Source organism: Helianthus annuus, chromosome 6, assembly GCF_002127325.2.
Source record: "Helianthus annuus cultivar XRQ/B chromosome 6, HanXRQr2.0-SUNRISE, whole genome shotgun sequence".
NCBI lineage: Eukaryota > Viridiplantae > Streptophyta > Magnoliopsida > Asterales > Asteraceae > Helianthus > Helianthus annuus.
Genome location: NC_035438.2, coordinates 119,008,735 through 119,030,388, shown reverse-complemented (window position 1 = coordinate 119,030,388; position 21,654 = coordinate 119,008,735). Strand labels below are relative to the sequence as shown.

At 38.7% G+C, this 21,654-nt stretch overlaps 2 long non-coding RNA genes across 2 annotated transcripts; both read right to left on the bottom strand.

The window, feature by feature from the left end:
• Nucleotides 1-1,179: 1,179 nt before the first annotated feature.
• Nucleotides 1,180-2,923, bottom strand: LOC118479841. The gene is made up of 3 exons (XR_004861013.1): nt 2,773-2,923; nt 2,194-2,260; nt 1,180-1,400 (listed from the first exon to the last, which is right to left on the bottom strand). It is a non-coding gene; the product is annotated as an uncharacterized LOC118479841 (long non-coding RNA).
• Nucleotides 2,924-8,127: 5,204 nt separating this feature from the next.
• Nucleotides 8,128-9,693, bottom strand: LOC118479840. The gene is made up of 3 exons (XR_004861012.1): nt 9,592-9,693; nt 9,013-9,079; nt 8,128-8,219 (listed from the first exon to the last, which is right to left on the bottom strand). It is a non-coding gene; the product is annotated as an uncharacterized LOC118479840 (long non-coding RNA).
• Nucleotides 9,694-21,654: the final 11,961 nt, after the last annotated feature.

Genomic DNA, 21,654 nt, shown 5'->3' with positions numbered 1-21,654 from the left:
ACAATGATCTGCCCCCAGTATGGTTACCACAATCTCCTTCGTGTATATCCTGAAGTACCTCCTTGGTCTCAGGATCCTCTAAATACCTTAGGTATGGACCTGCAAGAGACTTCTTATACAAAACATCATTTATAATAGTGAAACGAGATACCTTCATCCTGAAAACCTTAGGATTCTCATACTTTGGGATGTATCCTTCTTTGAGATATTTCATGATCGTGGTCATCCAGGATCTAGGATCCTGCTCAAGATACTCATCTTCAGGATCCTGAATACTTGCTACTTCTTTATCCTAAGACTTGAAGAGTTCCATCGCAGGGTACATGATATGTAGTATTGGTATTTGAGTTCCTTCCGGTATCCTGACTGTAGATCCCAGATTTGCTAAAGCATCTGCTTCAGCATTGTCCTCTCTTGGTACCTGTTAAAGTGTAAAAACATCGAAATGCCCTGCTAATTTTTTGAAAATTTCAAGATATTCGATTAACCTTTCACCTTTGACTGCACAGGACCCATTGAAATGGTTAGTAATTAACAAGGAATCAACATATACTTGTAAACTTTTAATATTCATACTCCTGGCCAACTCTAATCCTATAACTAGAGCTTCATATTCTGCTTCATTATTAGTGGCAGGAAATTCATACCTAATAGCCTGGGGTAATATGTCCTCCTGTGGCGATTTTAGTAGTATACCTAATCCTACACCTCTTACATTAGATGCACCATCAGTATATAATGTCCAGGATTCTGAGGTTTCTCCTAGTTGTTGTACTTCTAGGTCTACTTCATTTTGAATGTCACTACTAAAATCAGTCACAAAGTCTGCTAAAGCCTGAGACTTTATAGCATTTCTAGGTTCAAATACTAAATCATTAGCACTTAGCTTTACAGACCATTAAGCCATCCTACCCGACATCTCAGGTTTCCTAAGCACATTTTAACAGGATAATTAGTTTTTACATGAATCTTATGTGTCTCAAAATAATGTCTAAGCTTGGTTGATGCCATAACTAGAGCTAATATCAATTTTTCTAAATGTGAATATCAAGTTTTAGCATCTAATAAACTTTTACTAACATAATAGACAAGATACTGCTGACCTTCATGATCCTTTACCAGAACAGCACTGTAAGACCCAGTTTATATTACCAGATTTAACAACATAAAAACCATGCATTTAACGCCAAGATGACGACTTAACAAAAACTTTCATCGTTTAAACCCAAAACTAAACACAACATACATGTATTGTTGTTACAAACCACATTCAAGACGGTAACTACCGTTAGTTTACATAGTTTTTAAAAACAAAAGTTCGGATGCGGAAGCGTTCTAAAAATGTGTGTTCGGTTCGACTCGCTTGCTTGATCTTCATCCTTTACTTGGGTACCTGAGAACTAACATTTTAAACAAGCATTAGCACTATCACTCTTGGAAATTTACGTATTCGAATCAGGTCCGAACACTGGTTCGAGAAAATGATCAAAACAAATTTTATCAAACAGGGCTCCACCGTAATTTACGGTGTCACCGTAAATTACGGTGGCTTCTGGACATTTGGGGCCTACGGTAACTCAGTAGGAATCCACCGTAAAAGAATTGCAGGCCACCATAAATTACGGTACTACCGTAATTTACGGTAAACCCTGCACGAAACTCCCTTGTTTAAAATGCAGTTTTCTTGCTGATTTATTATGAGTCGAAACAGCATAATTTCGCATAAATCGCTAAGCGGCTGGGCTAATACTTCATACTTGTGTTTTGTTTATAACATTACTCAACTATTTCTTAATCGAGCTTGTTTACGGGAACTAACTTACATGCTAAATTACAAGACTTCTAGTTAATTGTTTGTTCTATTATCATGCATCCAATCCAAACCTTAACTCCTATAATAAGAACAAGGCTTTTAAATTTGTCTATGGTGTTCGCTACACGGCCTACACCTCATGTAATATTCTCACAATATAATAAAGTCATGCTTCGTGTTTATTACCAAAACTTGTTTGACCCGTTTAGGTGCTGAGATTAAACACCTTACGGACGCTCAATTTCATGTTTATAACTTGTTTAAGGCAATAGCCAAATTCATGACATAATGGAAATTCTTGGTCATCATGCTTTCTTTCCTTTTAAGCAACGCATAAAGCTAATAATATGTATAATGTAATGAAACGATAAATTTCATACCTTTAGAGCGCGCCTTTTCCTCGTGAATCTCCTCCGGCTTGCCCGCTAGAGGAACCGGACTCTTTGCCTAGAAAATTCAGTTTTTAACATGTTTAGAATCATTTTCATGACCATTTTCACATCAATTATGGACCATTATCAAATCTGCGTTTTTATCCAAATTTCACATTTAATCCTCACTTAGGCATTTCAACAAACACCTAGTGGGTCAGATTTTTCTACATTCAAAAACAAGTTCGTGACTTGCGATTCAACATCTAATTTCGCTATAATAGTAATTTTTGCATGCATCTTGACATCATCTTTTCAGAACTTATTTCCTAATTTTCAGATTATGCAAAACAAGAGTTATAATTTCAGCATTAAACAAGCTTCTTAAAGTTCTCTAACCACCTACAATGGTGATTATGTAACCCTACAAGTATCATACAAGGTTATGTCAAGAAATCATCTAGGGTTTGATCCTAAACCTCATACTCCTTCTAATTTCAGCCATGCATCAACAATCAAGCTGAATTTCTCATGTTTCACAATTAACCTAGAATTTGTGATGTAACAAAATTACTGAATTTCACATACCTTTTGATCCTTACAACGAGGTGTTTACTAATATGTGATTAGAGCTCGATTTGGAACTGATTTGGGGCTTCAATTGAAGGGATTTTGCTTGAGTTAGGGTTTGGAAATGGGGATGTCGCCCCCCTGCTTGTTTCTTGATCGACCAGACTCCCAATTTGGGAGGTTTGGTTTATTTTGTTACTATTAGTAACATAACTTTGAGTTTTGACAAGTTTAGTCCCTTTAACTATGATTTTCTCTAGTTTTAATTATTTTAGCCATAACATTTATTAATTCAAGACTTTGAATTTAACTAGGTTAAATTCCTAGTTGGTAAACTCTTGTTTATCTATTCTTTGAACTTTATAATATACGGGTTTATGTTTTTGGGGTGTTACAAGTCCACCCCCCTTAAAAGGGTTTCGTCCCCGAAACCGAATTACGTACCAAATAATGTAGGGTAGAGACGTCGCATCTCCTCTTCGGGTTCCCAAGTAGTGTCTGACCCTTTTCTGTGGTCCCATTTGACCTTGACTTGATTTATCACTTTGTTCCTCAAGCTTTTCTCTTTACGATCTAAAATCGCAATCGGTTTTACTGCATAGTTGAGACTGTTATCTACCTCGATATCATCGTAGTGGACATGAGCGGTCTCGTCGGCCAAACATTTTCGGAGATGTGATACGTGGAATGTGTTATGAATCCCACTCAACTCTTCGGGTAATTCAAGTCGATAAGCTACCTTACCAACCCGTTCAATGATTCTAAATGGCCCAATGAATCTCGGGCTTAACTTTCCCCTTTTTCTGAATCTAATAATACCCTTCCATGGGGAAACCTTTAGCATGACCATATCGCCAACCTGAAACTCAATTGGCCTATTTCTTTTATCTGCGTATGCCTTTTGCCGGTCTTGAGCCGCTTTCAAGTGTGCCCGAACTATGTCGATTTTCGCATTTGTAGCTCGGATTATATCAGTTGGTGCTAGCCCTCGCGGACCCACTTCTCCCCAACATACCGGAGTCCGACACTTTCTGCCATATAATAGCTCATACGGGGCCATTTTAATGCTCGCGTGATAGCTATTGTTATATGCGAATTCGACCAAGGGTAAATGGACATCCCAACTACCCCCAAAATCAATAATGCAAGCCCGCAACATATCACCCAATGTTTGTATTGTTCTTTCGCTCTGCCCATCCGTTTGTGGATGATAAGCAGTGCTAAGGAACAATTTAGTTCCCATCTGTTCTTGGAATTCACGCCAGAATTTCGAAGTAAACCGGGTATCTCTGTCTGACACAATGGATATCGGTACCCCATGCCTTGCTATGATTTCATTGGTGTAAACCTCCGACATTTTCTCAGATGTATAAGTCTCACGAATGGGAATAAAGTGAGCGCTTTTAGTTAACCTATCCACGACTACCCAAATAGCATCAAAACCACGACTTGTTTTAGGCAGCTTGGTCAATAGGTCCATCGTGATTTGCTCCCATTTCCAAACCGGAATTTCTAACGGTTGGAGTTTACCATACGGCTTTTGGTGTTCCGCCTTGACTTGTAGGCATGTCAAACACTTTTCCACGTATTTCACAGTGTCCCGCTTCATTCCGGGCCACCAATAGTTTTGCTTTAAGTCATGATACATTTTGGTCGCTCCCAGGTGAATAGAATAACGGGATTTATGAGCTTCATCAAGTAGAAGCTTCTTAACCCCACATGTGTTAGGAACCCAGATTCTATTAAAACGAGTTTTTAGGCCATGACTGTCCACCTCAAGGTCCTTAACTTGGCCGATAATTCTTTCCTTTTTCCAGTTTTCCGCCTTTACAGCTTCATTCTGTGCTTCTCGAATTCGTTCTAGTAAACTTGAAGTCACAACCAGTTGCATTGATCGTACCCGTATCGGGGTATAATCTGTTTTGCGACTCAGCGCATCGGCAACTACATTGGCCTTACCGGGGTGGTAATGTATTTCGCAATCAAAGTCCTTGACGGTTTCTAACCACCGCCTTTGCCGCATGTTTAATTCCTTCTGGTCGAAGAAATATTTCAAGCTTTTATGGTCGGTAAAGATTGTAAACTTTACTCCGTACAAGTAATGTCTCCATATCTTTAAGGCAAACACCACCGCTGCCAATTCTAAGTCGTGAACCGGATATTTATTTTCATGAATCTTCAATTGCCTCGAGGCGTAGGCGATGACCTTGCCTCGTTGCATTAACACGCATCCGAGCCCCAATTGAGAAGCGTCCGAGTAAACCACCATGTCTTCGGTCCCTTCCGGTAATGTCAGTACCGGAGCGTGGGTCAATTTTTCCTTGAGTGTTTGGAAAGCTTCTTCTTGCTTAATGCCCCACACGAACTTTTCCTCCTTACGAGTTAATTTGGTCAATGGTAAGGCAATTTTGGAGAAATCATGTATGAATCTCCGATAATATCCTGCAAGCCCTAAAAAGCTTCGGATTTCCGAGGGATTTCTTGGAGAGCTCCATTTCGACACAGCTTCTATCTTGGACGGGTCTACTAGTACTCCATCAGCACTAATAAGATGCCCAAGAAACTGTACCTCCCGTAGCCAGAAGGCACACTTCGTGAATTTTGCATACAACTTCTCTCGTCTGAGGGTGTCTAATATTTCCCGCAAATGACACACGTGCTCGGCCTCGCTCTTTGAATATATCAAAATGTCGTCGATAAATACAATTACCGACTTATCTAGCATGGGTTTGCAAACCCAGTTCATGAGGTCCATGAAAGCCGCGGGCGCGTTGGTCAATCCGAAAGGCATTACGAGGAATTCATAATGCCCGTACCTCGTACGGAAAGCCGTCTTGGGTACGTCCTCCTCCTTGACTTTCAATTGGTGATAACCGGATCGGAGATCAATTTTGGAAAACCAACTTGCTCCTTGTAGTTGGTCAAATAAATCATCAATTCTTGGGAGCGGGTATCGATTCTTCACCGTGAGTTTGTTTAACTCTCGGTAATCGATACACATGCGCATACTGACGTCCTTCTTCTTCACGAATAAGACTGGTGCGCCCCACGGAGACACACTCGGTCGGATAAACCCCTTGTCAAGAAATTCCTGAATTTGAGACATCAATTCTTGTAACTCCGACGGTGCAAGCCGGTATGGCGCCTTGGCCACGGGTTTTGCGCCCGGAATCAATTCGATTCCGAACTCTACCTCTCGTTCTGGCGGTATCCCCGGTAGTTCTTCCGGGAACACGTCTTCATAATCTCGCACGACTGGTACATCCCGAATTTTGAGGAGTTCTTTTTCCGTTTCGCTTGCATATACCATAAAGGCCTTGCATCCATGTTTCATGAGCTTATGAGCTTCTAGCATTGTGCATATCACTGGGTTACCTCCTTTTTCTCCATATATCGTAACTTGTTTTCCGCTAGGAGACGTTAGCTTTATTTCCTTTCGGAAACAAACCACCTTTGCGTGGTAACGGGATAGCCAATCCATTCCCACTACCACTTGAAATTCTCCCATCGACATCGGGATCAAGTCTATTGTGTATTCCTCGTCATCAATATTCATCGTGCAGTTTTCACATACATCACAGACAATAAAGCTTTTATTATTACCTATCTCTACCTCTAAAGGCATAGGTAATTTTGTTAGAACAAATGAAGGGTGTCGAATAAACCCATATGAAACAAAGGATTTATTCGCACCAGTATCAAATAACACACGTGCGGGAATTGAATTTATAGTGAATGTACCTGAGACCACGTCAGGTTCGACCTTTGCTTCAGCAGCGGTCAATTGAAAAGATCTTGCTTTGGCTTTTGTGGCTTCACCTTTTGAGTCTTGCCCTTCTTTCTTTCCTGCCAATTCTGGGCACTCCGATCTTTTGTGACCCGTTCGGTAACAGTTGTAACAAACGGTCACTTTTTCCGGGCATGATATAGCCATATGTCCCGTTTTTCGACATATAGGACAAGGCTTATCTTTGAAGCGACATTCACCCTTATGATTCTTGCCGCAGATTTTGCAACTTGGTGTACCGCCCTTTGCATCTGATTTCTTCGTCGTTTCACTCGTTCTTGCTTTCTTGGTAGGGCTTGGATTTATGTCCTGTGCCCTTCGTTCACCCCGCTCTATACTCTTTTTCAACTCAATCTCCCTTTCCCGAGCGGCATTGACAATCTCGGTAAGGGTCTCATACTTTGAAGGGGTTATGAACTCCCTATATTCTGCGCTTAGCATGTTATGGTAGTAATAAACTTTTTGCTCTTCGTTCGTTATCAGATCGTCACAGAACTTCATTTTGTCCATAAACATCCCCGTGATCTTGTCTATGGATTCACCCTTGTGTCTGAGTTGCATGAACTCTTCCTGGATCTTGTTTATAACCGCTTTGGGGCTATGGTATTTAAGAAACGGCGTCTTAAACTCCTCCCACGTCATGGCCTTGGCCGCTTCGTTTCCAATCTCCTTCTTTTTATTATCCCACCAGTCTTTCGCTTGACCTCTTAACTGACCCGTACCATAAGCTACGTAGTCATTCTCATCACAATGGGTTCTCTCGAATGCTCCCTCGATATCGCCTATCCATCGCTGACACACGATTGGATCAACCTCCCCATTATATATAGGTGGTTTACAAGCTATGAATTCCTTGTATGAACAAGGTTTTCGTTCTCCAGATTTTTCCTTTGCTAGATTTGAATTATCTTCTAGCTTCTTGATTCTCTCTTCTACCACTGATAAAACCGTATTTTGGATTTTATCAATGAAGTTCGACAAACCGTTTTCGATCGCCTTTCCAACCTCTTCGGCAATCACTATTCTCATTTGTTCGGTGACTCTTGGCACCGCATCACCATCACCTCCGCTTGCCATCTTTGATACTGAAATGTTTACATACATTGTTAAACATTTCATTTGTAATACATGTTTTACTTGTTTTGATTTGATCAAGTTCGTAACTTGACTCAATCATTCTTGTTTCATGCCTTTCTTGTGTTTGAGTGTGCTTACACACTCTTGATTCTATTATTCTTGTTTCATGCTTTTCTTGTGTTTGAGTGTGCTTACACACTCTTTTCCATGCATATTTGTTCGTGAATTATTTCTATACTCCTTAAATTTTACTTAAGCAATTACTCTTACCGGATGTTGATCAAGCTTGAACCGAACACTTATTGGCAACCTTAAGCTCTGATTACCAACTTGTAAGACCCAGTTTATATTACCAGATTTAACAACATAAAAACCATGCATTTAACGCCAAGATGACGACTCAACAAAAACTTTCATCGTTTAAACCCAAAACTAAACACAACATACATGTATTGTTGTTACAAACCACATTCAAGATGGTAACTACCGTTAGTTTACATAGTTTTTAAAAACAAAAGTTCGGATGCGGAAGCGTTCTAAAAATGTGTGTTCGGTTCGACTCGCTTGCTTGATCTTCATCCTTTACTTGGGTACCTGAGAACTAACATTTTAAACAAGCATTAGCACTATCACTCTTGGAAATTTACGTATTCGAATCAGGTCCGAACACTGGTTCGAGAAAATGATCAAAACAAATTTTATCAAACAGGGCTCCACCGTAATTTACGGTGTCACCGTAAATTACGGTGGCTTCTGGACATTTGGGGCCTACCGTAACTCAGTAGGAATCCACCGTAAAAGAATTGCAGGCCACCGTAAATTACGGTACTACCGTAATTTACGGTAATCTCTGCACGAAACTCTCTTGTTTAAAATGCAGTTTTCTTGCTGATTCATTATGAGTCAAAACAGCATAATTTCGCATAAATCGCTAAGCGGCTGGGCTAATACTTCATACTTGTGTTTTGTTTATAACATTACTCAACTATTTCTTAATCGAGCTTGTTTACGGGAACTAATTTACACGCTAAATTACAAGACTTCTAGTTAATTGTTTGTTCTATTATCATGCATCCAATCCAAACCTTAACTCCTATAATAAGAACAAGGCTTTTAAATTTGTCTATGGTGTTCGCTACACGGCCTACACCTCATGTAATATTCGCACAATATAATAAAGTCATGCTTCGTGTTTATTACCAAAACTTGTTTGACCCGTTTAGGTGCTGAGATTAAACACCTTACGGACGCTCAATTTCATGTTTATAACTTGTTTAAGGCAATAGCCAAATTCATGACATAATGGAAATTCTTGGTCATCATGCTTTCTTTCCTTTTAAGCAACGCATAAAGCTAATAATATGTATAATGTAATGAAACGATAAATTTCATACCTTTAGAGCGCGCCTTTTCCTCGTGAATCTCCTCCGGCTTGCCCGCTAGAGGAACCGGACTCTTTGCCTAGAAAATTCAGTTTTTAACATGTTTAGAATCATTTTCATGACCATTTTCACATCAATTATGGACCATTATCAAATTTGCGTTTTTATCCAAATTTCACTTTTAATCCTCACTTAGGCATTTCAACAAACACCTAGTGGGTCAGATTTTTCTACATTCAAAAACAAGTTCGTGACTTGCGATTCAACATCTAATTTCGCTATAATAGTAATTTTTGCATGCATCTTGACATCATCTTTTCAGAACTTATTTCCTAATTTTCAGATTATGCAAAACAAGAGTTATAATTTCAGCATTAAACAAGCTTCTTAAAGTTCTCTAACCACCTACAATGGTGATTATGTAACCCTACAAGTATCATACAAGGTTATGTCAAGAAATCATCTAGGGTTTGATCCTAAACCTCATACTCCTTCTAATTTCAGCCATGCATCAACAATCAAGCTGAATTTCTCATGTTTCACAATTAACCTAGAATTTGTGATGTAACAAAATTACTGAATTTCACATACCTTTTGATCCTTACAACGAGGTGTTTACTAATATGTGATTAGAGCTCGATTTGGAACTGATTTAGGGCTTCAATTGAAGGGATTTTGCTTGAGTTAGGGTTTGGAAATGGGGATGTCGCCCCCCCCCCCCTGCTTGTTTCTTGATCGACCAGACTCCCAATTTGGGAGGTTTGGTTTATTTTGTTACTATTAGTAACATAACTTTGAGTTTTGACAAGTTTAGTCCCTTTAACTATGATTTTCTCTAGTTTTAATTATTTTAACCATAACATGCATTAATTCAAGACTTTGAATTTAACTAGGTTAAATTCCTAGTTGGTAAACTCTTGTTTATCTATTCTTTGAACTTTATAATATACGGGTTTATGTTTTTGGGGTGTTACAAGCACTTACTGCATTCCCTGATACTGCAAGATACAGGGATAATGGTTCACCATCCTCGGGCTTCATCAACATAGGTGCGCTTGAAAGATATTGCTTTAATTCTTGTAGGGCCACTTCATGCTTTTCTCCCCATTCAAATTTCTTATTCTTCTTCAGGATATCGTAGAATTCCTTGCATTTCTCTGAGGATCTTGATATAAACCTGTTCAATGCCGCTACTCGTCCCATTAATCTTTGCACATCTTTCATGTTGGATGGTGATTTGATATCCGGGATAGCTTTGATCTGTTCTGGACTTGCTTCTATCCCCCTTTTAGTCACCATATATCCTAAAAATTTTCCTGCCCCCACTCCGAAATGGCACTTGGCAGGATTCAGCTTCATATTGTATTGGTCCAGGATATCAAATGCACCTTCAATATCCTGGAGATGATCCTCAGCCTTCTTAGACTTTACCACCATATCATCAATATACACCTCCATGGTGTCCCCCAGTTTGTCTTTAAACATCATATTCACCAATCTCTGGTACGTTGCACCTGCATTTTTCAAACCGAAAGGCATTGTAGTCTAACAATAAATACCTATTGGTCTCATGAAAGCGGTATCCTCCTGATCGGAGGGATCAATTTGGATCTTCTAGAATCCTGAGGATGCGTCCATAAAGGTTAGCATTTCATGACCGGCAGTTGCATCCCCTATTGAATCTATATGAGGCAAAGGAAATGGGTCTTTGGGACATGCTTTATTCAGGTCTGTGTAATCTACACAGGTTCTCCATTTCCCATTCTTATTTTGAACCACAACCACATTTGCTAGCCATTTGGGGAATTTGACTTCCCTAATCATGTAGGATCGTATTCTGACCCGAACGAGTCGTTCAGAGGCTTTCTCCTTGGTTTCAGGTGCGGAATTACAAGAAACTAAGGTAGAAACAGCAGGCTAATCACTTTAACTACTTGTTTTACTAATATTAAACGTTTACAGCTCAAATCTCGCACCGGCAAAGCTTCGGCACGATTTCTCTAACTGTTCCAACTGTTACAACTCAGATCGCTGATGAGGTATATATATTGTTTGGGAACCGCTTATTGGACAGGTCCAATAAGCGGTCCAAGTAGTCACTCGAGCGGTCCTACATGATGTCGTTTGAGCGAACCACTTGTTTGTTCACTCGAGCGGTTCATACAATTACCGTATGAGTGGTCCAAACAATAATGCCCTAATTAGCGATCCAACATCTAAACCTATACAATCACTATTTCTCATATTTTAAAATCAATCCTATTCTAAGACTCTAAGACTCGAACGAATGTAGTCGACAGACAACTGCACCAACAGACTCCCCCTTGAATGTTGACGGAATCTTCAGTGAGAGTCTTCAACAAGACATTCTCGGATATAGTTCGGTCTTCTTCAAGAATTCTGCCTGGATCTATCTTTCTTTGGCTATAACCTTCATCAGACTCCCCCTATCACCCTGCTAGGATAGTCGTCTGGGATTTTGTTACCACCATCGAAATTATCTCCTGGCTTTCTCTGTTTAAGCTCTTCTCTGGTTCTGATGTATTTCCTGGCTTTCCCTAGCAACAGGATCAGAAACCTGCACTACTCAAACAATCTATCACAAACAGATAAAATTGTGATTCAACTTAATGAATCAACTAATCATTTGAGAATTTTTACAATTTAAACACTGATCACAAATTTGAAACATTTCAATTTCTAATTCAGATTAATGAATTATCTTAAACATTTCAAACGTCTTAACCAACCTGTATGTTCATCAAGTTTAGCCTTTGAGATTTTGAAAATCAGCTCTTCACCATCAGTTGTCGAAAATCTTTTTGGATTTTTGAAAATATGAAACATAAATGCAAAGACAAAAATTTAAATGCAAAACAAACATATTTTTGTGAGTTTGTGCAAGAGGATCATATCAGTTTTTGAGACATAACACAAGCACCGTTAAGCTTTTAATCGTTTTAAGTTCTAAACGATTCACGTAGATTGACGATATAATTGTCCTCTTAAATTTTCATACAATTTTCAATCTATTCAGGATACTATTTAGGTATTTTATGAACTTAGTTCAATTCATGTGTCCCACCTCTTGAATATACTCCCGTATCCAGAATCCCAATATTCAGTCTTACAGGTATGAACACTACAATGATGTCTGTACATAAATTAGGGGAAAGATGCGAGAACTGAGGGATCTCAGGTCAGAACTTCCGTTCAGCAGAGAGATATCAGCTTCGACTTAGCAGTGTGTCCCCTTTAGAGGATCTTTTCACCTACAACAGATGATTAGCAATTTTATTGTCTAATCAACTGAGGTCTTTATGCTATATTTCAAGCATTTTGTGGAAAGTATTAGCCAAGGACTAGGTCAGAACTACCGTTCAGCAGAAGTCCCGGAATAATACCCCAGACATCATAGAGTATAAACACCTAGTATATCAGAATACGAGACCTTTCAAACGAGATTTCAGGGATTACCTATATATCCAAGTAGTGTTCCCCACGAATTTCATAAGTTTGAAATTTTAGGTTTATATCCCGAATAAATCTACTAAATGTATAAAAACCTATCGTCACATCACCAGTGAGACCGTTTATCACATTTTACATTACATTTCTTTAGCATGCTGTGATAGTCCACTGATTTACTATCATTTCCTCTTTTTCACAACAAAACTCGTTTTGACTTTTTCAATGTTTTTGACATTTTCAAATTTTCTAATTTTTTTAAAATTTTTCTCCCCCTAAAATCAAAATATGTTTCAATTTTGATTTTCTGAGAAAATTTGAAACAAACTGTACAAACTTGACAACATGATGAGAATCACTTCAATTCTCTATCCACCTGGCATAAACAATCAGAACTCCCCCTCACAACAAACTATTTTCCCATTGTGATTTCAAAACACTTAAGTTTGTTTTAATCAAAATGGCTTTTCCGGAAAATATTAGTTTGTTTACCAAACAGTTTATGTACGGGGTTACTTCATCATCTTATTTTCTACACAAAAATAGGAAAATCCAAGTACAAGTTAAAGTCCTTGATTTACCATATGCAGTCCAGAATCCTCTGTACCACTTGTAAAACATTCACAAACCCAACCAAACCTCTTTACCGTTTGCATGATTGACGTTACCGAATAAAATTCAAGAAAGATGCCGATTCATGATCCACGATACCATCTTGGGATCTCCGGCAATTCCTGCAAAATCTTCAAACACAGATTTAAAAAGATGCCGATTCATGCTCCACTCTTACAAACCTGGGAGCTCCGGCAAGTCAGGTTTTTCTATTTGAAAAGTTTCACCCAAGCCTGACCAGCCTTGGGTGATTTTGAATTCTTGTTCAACAATGATGGAAAGTTTTTCTCATCCATTGTTAAACTAGAATTCTCGACCTTTACCTCAACACATGGCTCTTCTGGTTTTACCATACCAGAATCATTGCCTGAATGTGGCTTGTCTGACTTTAATGAGTCAGATTCATTGCCGACATGTGGCTCCTTTGTTTTCGAAGAAACAAAATCATCGCCAGGAAGTGAAAACTTTACTTTCTTCTTCTTCTTATCTTCTTTAGTCCTCAGATTTGTATCTGAAGAATTCATCTTGCTTGACTTTGCAGCCGAGGAAGTTGATTCATCAGAACTCTTCTTCGATCTATCGGGTGAACCCGAGGACAAAATCTTTTCGAGATATTCTCTCGCTTTCTTTCTCTTTTTCCTCAGTCTGTCTTTCTGCCCCTGTGAAAGTTTAACTTTCTTTTCCTAAATTGACTGTTCTTTGACGTTTTGACCCGAAGCTTTCAATTCTTTGGGCTTGACAACGACTGGTATTTTCTTTGCCATTTTTTGAGAATTAGCCCTCAATCTGTCATTCGATCTTCTTGGGCAATCTTTGGCAATATGACCTTTGATATTGCAATTATAGCACCTTCTGGTCTCATAACTCCAGTATTGGCAGTTAACAGCAATATGCCCCTGATATCCGCAGCTGTAGCACACCCTGTTATCATACCTATCACCATTTTCACACCAAACGCTCAGATCATAACATTGTCTGGCTTGGTGATATTCCTTCCTCAAATGTGCTGGTTTTGACGCTTTTGCACTGTGGTTCGTCCTGCACACAACAAATTTTGAATTTTTATTTTCTATTTTTTGTAATTTTTTCTTTTGATTGGATGATCGTACTGATGAGTTTTTTTCTTCATTTTTAAAGTTTTGATTCTGTTTTACAATCTTCTTCACAGGTTTTTGCTTAGAGCATTCACCTTTTTCAGTTGATTGCAGAACAGTTTTCTGAAATTTTTCTTTCAACTTTAAAAACAATTTTTGTTTTTCTTTTTTAACATTTTCATCATCAGACTCTGTCTCAGACTGATCTGCTGAATAAAATTTCTCATTTTCCTCATCAGTTTTATCATCACAATCTTTGACTTTGACTTTGTCAAAGTTTGTAGCATTTACACTTATCGGAACTGAATTGATCGGTTTTGGACAAGGAATATTCAACTTGTCAGATTTAGTCGCAAAACTGATCAATTTCTTCTCAAGTTTATCTATCTTGATCCTGGAATTCTTAGCTTCTTCCTCAAGCTGAGATATTCTCTCAAGATGAGACTTGATGGAATTTTCATTCTCAACCTTCAAATTTTCAAGAACAGACTTTTCATTTATCAAAATTTTGATCTGTTCCTGAAATTTTGATTCATTCGCTTTCAGGTTTTTGTTTTCAAGCTTTATCCAGAAATCTAAATCTTCTGAAGATTTCTGTTTGATTTCAAGCTCTTTTACCAACTCTTTGATTCTCTTTTGAGCGCTTTCACCTTCTTTTTCAAGTTCGACAATCTTCTGAAGATGGGAATTTATCATCTTTTGTTTTTCAATGTTGTTTTTACTAAACACATTTCTCCCATCTTCAAGAATTTTCACTTGCCCCTCAAATTCTTGATTTTTCAAAGTCAAACTGTTAAAATCAACCAACAGTTTGTCATTTTCAGCTTTCAACTTCTCACAATCTTTTTCCAGAGAAAGAATCTGATTTTCAGCAACGTGCTTCTCGTCTTTCAACTTTTTGACTTCAAATGCCAAACTTTCTATGTCTCTCACGAGTTTGTCATTGTCAGTCTTAAAGTTATCGCATGTTGAGCACATTGTTTCATTCTTCACCGATTCTTCAGCTTTTGAAGTTTCTTCTTCCTTTGCTATCAATGTACCTGCACAAAACAATTTAACGAAATCAAAAGGATTTCCATTATAATCAATATAACAACCTCGTTTGAAATCGTATTTCAGCACATGTTTTGTCCTGATACATTTAGTAACCCTTTTGTGCATCTCTTCAATCACATCTGAACTTAGATCTAGCACATTATACTCCAAAACCTTGATCAAATCTTTCTTTTGCTTTCTGGTTTCAAGTTCATGAGCTTGAAGTTTGCTGATGAATTGATTTAGAGGTAGTTTTGAAAAATTTGAGTTCTCCCTTAAATTCTTCAAACATTCACCCCATTCAATCGGTAATGCATCTGCAAATTTCTCCAATTTTTCAACATTTGACGGGTATATCTCATGATCTTTCATATAATTCAGTAAAACACTATATCGGTCTTTAAGATCCTCCAACGTTTCGTCTTTCAGACACACGAAATATTTGAACCTTTTTGCCCAACCATCTTTGCTCACTTTCCTATACCCCTCATCTAGAAATCCATTATTCCAGTTATTAAATCTTTCGAAATAATAGTTCTCCTGTTCATCAAACATCATTGCCATGTTTCGCAAAACAAACCGACACGTGTTTGTTGACGAATAAGCGATCTAAATGTGTCAGAAAAGCGAACCAAAAATGATCCAAATAAGCGATCCACAATCAGTGAATTTGGAGCGGTCCAAATCAGTTCGAATAAGCGACCCAAGAACAATCCGACTGAATGAGCGATTCACAATGGTCCGGATAAGCGATCCAAATAAGTCTGAATAAGCGATTCACAACAATGAATTTGGAGCGGTCCAAGATCAGATTGTCCGAATGAGCGGTTCCCAACCGTTCGGATGAGCGGTTCCCAACCGTCCGAATGAGCGATTCAAGGGTAATCCGATCGAATGAGCGGTTCCTGATTCATCCGGATAAGCGGTCCACAACCTATTCGATCGAGCGGTTCAACTTCAATTCCAATTTTGATCCACTTAGACTTTGAATTTAGATCTGAAACTTTCTAGGGTTTATCTCGATACTATTTCGCACAATCTGTGAAAAATTGAGCAAATTCCGACCGTGAAATCTTCTCGAATCAGAAAAAGAAGGTGTAGAAGTAAGAAAAAGTGATGAAATCCGGCTAATTTCTGCAGAGAACCTCCTCCCGAGCTCTGATACCACTTGTAGGATCGTATTCTGACCCGAACGAGTCATTCAGAGGCTTTCTCCTTGGTTTCAGGTGCGGAATTACAAGAAACTAAGGTAGAAACAGCAGGCTAATCACTTTAATTACTTGTTTTACTAATATTAAACGTTTACAGCTCAAATCTCGCACCGGCAAAGCTTCGGCACGATTTCTCTAACTGTTCCAACTGTTACAACTCAGATCGCTGATGAGGTATATATATTGTTTGGGAACCGCTTATTGGACAGGTCCAATAAGCGGTCCAAGTAGTCACTCGAGCGGTCCTACATGATGTCATTCGAGCGAACCACTTGTTTGTTCACTCGAGCGGTTCATACAATTACCGTATGAGCGGTCCAAACAATAATGCCCTAATTAGCGATCCAACATCTAAACCTATACAATCACTATTTCTCATATTTTAAAATCAATCCTATTCTAAGACTCTAAGACTCGAACGAAGATGTAGTCGACAGACAACTGCACCAACAAATCATCTTGGACTTCAACAATCTTTCAACCTCTTCCTGTATAATTGCGTTTCTTTCAGGAGCAAACTTCCTTCTCTTTTGCTGAAGGGGCTTGAAAGACCTGTCAATTCCACGCTTATGAGTTATAATATCTTTAGAAATACCTGTCATATCCTCATGCTTCCATGCAAACATGGACATCCTGCATTCTAAAAAGTTAGTTAATTAATTTTCAATATCCTGAGGGATATTAGCTCCTACGAGCACCGAGATATCTGGATTATCCTGATCCAGGATAATTTTCTTAACATCTTGCTCTGAGGCCTCCATGATATCCTGGGCTCGTATCTTTAATTGCTATCCTGCTTTAGGCTTTGTTGAAGACTTCATTGAGGAAGAATAACATTCTTTTGCCTCTTGTTGATCACTTTCCACCTTGACAACCCCCCAAGGGGTAGGAATCTTGATACACTGATGATAGGTTGATGGGACAGCTGTTATATCATGGATCCATGGTTTGCCAAATATAATATTGTAGCATGATAATGAATCCATGACACAGAAACGTTGCATTGAATTCACTCCCTCAACATATACTGTCAAATTTATATCTCCCACAGTATTCTTGGCCTCTCCACTGAATCCTACAAGTATAGTGGACTTTGAAGTGATCTCCATCTGGGGGATGTTCATTCTCTTTAGCGTTTCCAGCTGAATAATGTTCACAGAGCTGCCGTTGTCTTGCAGTATCCTGCGCACAAATTGATTAGCAATATATAAAGTAATTACCAAACCATCATGATGGGGATCTTGGACGCTATCCCGGTCATCACTATCAAACGTTATCACTTTATCAGTTGTAAGAGTTGTCATCCTGGTCGGTTATCTCCCTGTTCTGCCTTAGCCTTCTTTGCATGTCTTTTTGCTGCGGAGTAAGAGGTTCCACAAATGTCGGATCCTCCTGAAATAAAGTTAATTATCTTGGCATCTGGAGGGGGTGATGCTGCTCGTTCAGGATCCTTCTCAATATCCTGAACCTTATTCTTTTTCATGCCCAGAAGATCCTTCAGGTATCCTTTGCTTAGCAGGTAGCTTATTTCCTTCCTCAGGGCTATGCAATCTTCCGTCACATGTCCAAAATCCTCATGGAAGGCACACCACTTGGATTTATCTTTCCAGTCAGCCTTTTGCTGGTTCTTTCTCGGCCACCATACTTTATCTCCCAAACCCTGCATAGCATACATTAGTTCAGGTATATTAACAGAAAAAACAATATTCTGACAATTCGATACTCCTCAGGATCCTCATCCTCAACAACATTCACTTTCCTGCTGTCATTCCTGCCATATGGCTTAGAGCGATATGGCTTGTACGAGGATTCTGACTTCCTGTTAGTCGATTCATATGTTGCGGATGAATTCATCCTCTCTTGCATTTTCTTGTCATCTTCCAGTCTGATATATCTTAAAGTCATGTTTCGAGCTTCATCCAGGTTCCTGCAAGGGTTCATCACAAGATCCTGATAGAATTGGGAATCCTTTTGCAACCCCATTTTGAATGCCTGTACAACTATGGCAACATCAAGGTGTGGGATATCCAAGGATTCCCTGCTAAACTTGTTCACATAATCCCTTAAGGATTCTTGAGGACCTTGAGTTATCCTATAGAGATCACTGGTTAGTTTCTCAAAACTTCTACCGCAAGAAAATTGACTATTAAATAAGTTAACTAAATGAGCAAATGATATAATTGAATGAGGTGGAACGTTTAAGAGCCATTTTAAGGCTGATCCTGTTAAAGTAGAGCCAAAACCCTTGCAGAGGCATGCTTCCTTGAGATCCGGAGGAATAGGGTTAATGTCCATCTTCTCCCTATACTGAGCAATATGCTCTTCAGGATCCGTGGTCCCGTCATAGAGTTTCATGTTGGGGGTTTGAAATCTTTTCGGAATTTCAGCATCACATATAGGATATGCAAACCGAGATATCCTGTGGCTATCCTGGGATACTTCTGGAATAGGCTGGACTACCCCAGGTACACTGGATATCATATCCTTCAACTTCTGAAGCTCCCTAGAGAGTGCCGACGTCACACCTGTATCCTACAAAGATCCAAAACTGTTTGTAGCAGGAGTATTAACATTATTAGACACGTTACCAGCTTGAGGATTCCGGCCATATCCTGGAGCATATCCTGAGCCTCTCACAATTGATACCCTGACCGTTGAAGGTATCTCATGAGTATGACCCTGGGAGTGGCATGGCACAACATTGCCCTGATTATCCTCTGTATGTACTGCCGAGCTGAAGTTCAATGCTCTGGGCTGCAAGGGAGTGACAGTATCCTCAGTAGGCCTGTTAGAGTTAGATTTCAAGAGTTGTATTTCTCTTATCAGCATTTGATTGGTCTCCTGCTGCTGCTTCATCTGGTCCTGTATACTACCAAACAAAGTTAGAATTTCATCATTAGAAGCCATAATAGGAGTTCTCCCTGAGGCAGCAGATCCATGGATATTTTGAGTAGGAACAATATCCCGAGATGTGTGAGTTTCAACCCTTCTTGGAGGAGCTTGAGGCTGTGAAGAAGCTTGCCTCCTTTAAGGTGGTGGAAGCACCAGACTGATTGTTGCAGAGGTTGTAGCAGACATGGTGGAAGAGCTCATTTTGATTTTGAGGCCGTTGAAAATAGTTATGCAAAAATTTTCGAAAAAAGAAAACCAAGTAAAGATTTTAGCAAGGTATTTAGTAAGAATAGCACCACTTGCCCCACATTGGGCGCCAAATTGTTTTGGTCAAAAATTACTGGAGCAATTAAGTGATCAAATTAGTTTTGTGAGGTAGTGTGCTAACAATGTTTATAGAAAATATGCTGATTTGGTTGTTTGCAAAAACAGTTTTCAGGTTATAGCTCAAGATATCAAGCTGTATCAACAATCAAACAATGAGCAAAAATGTAAAGGGTGACACGAGATGTACGAGAAAAGCCCTTGATCAATCTAGATCTCCGGCATAAAACCTCGGGAGCTGACAATTGCAGCTGCCTAGTTCTTCTTATTACTTCAAAACTCAGGATACAGTGCTGGATAATGCCCAGATAGTCGCTTAGTGTTACAATGCTTGCTAGAAGTGTGTGATTTGTGAGAGAAAGTGTAAGTATTCGAGAGATGTGAGTATGAATGATGTGATGTGTCCTACGAGATCTGGTTATCCACATATTTATAGTTACAAAGAAAAAAAATTCTCCTAAACTGGTGGGATGCCTTGGAATATTCCCTTGTTAACCTTATTGACCAGGTATCGCGGCTTCAACGTCCTTCTTCTAACCATCTAGATCGAGTCTTCATGGGAACAAGTCTTGGTGAACGTTACCATCACGCACTCGAAACCTGCAAGCAGTTTATTAGTAAACATCAGGATACAGCATCAGGATGTTACCAATATCCTGATCCAGCATCCTGGTTGTGAACAACTATTATGTAATCAAGATATAACCCAAGATATTATCCAGGATATGGGCTCGGAATTTCACCCATAACACATGCAATCACTTTTCATAAATCACATCATACAAGAATCATCATCTTAACAAAAATCAAAACACAACTCCAACATATACACACACATACCTACGACCATTCATACATACTTCCATTTTTTGTTTGAATAAAAAATCATCTGTTATTAATTTCAAATTTGTGAATAATTCCATGATCAAGAGAAACCTTCCACTATCATCATCGTCACAAAAGTTCAAGAACATGATTTTAAAAATAGATTTATACCTTCAAGATTTTGGTGGGTTTTTTGAGAAAGTTTGATGATATGGAGCTTGCACCTTCTTAGAATCACCCTTGAATCTTCAAAACATCTTGAAACTAGCTTGAAATAGCCTTGATCTTCAAGGAAAATATTTGAAATTTGAAAATAAGTGGGTGTATTCGGCCGAGAGGTAGTAAGGGAAGGAAAGGATTTGTAAAGTTTGATTCTAGGATATATGTTTTAAGTTGAGTGTAAGAAGATTGTAATCATTAAGCTCCTAAAAACTCAACACATAGCAAACAAGGGAATTGGTGGGCACATAAGGTGCCGCCACCTTACCCACACACACACATATTCTCTCTCTTACACATATACATACATATATTCATGCAAAAACAGGTATTTAACAGACTACCGGGTATTCTATTTAGCGTTTTAACTGCATTTTAAGGCGTTTAAAATTATTTTTATCGTTCTATAAAAATTAACTCGCCATAATATTGTTGAACAATATTTTGTTTGCCTAGACTGGCTGCGTTGTCTGTATTTTGTAGTATACGCGTGGTATTACGCGGTAAATGCTTAAATTCGGAAAATAAGGATTTTAAGCGTTTTAATTAACCGAATATTTTTAGGATTTTAACATTATCTGGGCAGTCACCGACGTTCGTTTCGCATTTTGTTCGTTACGCGGTAAGCGTTTATCTTATTATTGCCAACATAATATTTAACAAAGTTTGGATTTACCAACACTTCAAATACCTTATATTAATGTCATATTTAATAATTTAGCGCCTTCATATATTCATAACACGTGTCATACTAGTACAGTACAGGCTTAAAATAGTCGGGTGTCACACAATCTTTCCCTCTAGATCATGGAATTGACATTGTGATTCCACAATACAAAGTCACTTCCACCACCAGAGAAGCAAATGTTCAAAACAACTGCCAAAACTCTGTCACTGCTGCATCAATAGTTGTTGATCAAAACTCTGCCACTTCATCAAGTCAAACATCTGTTGACAAAATTCCATCATCTGTG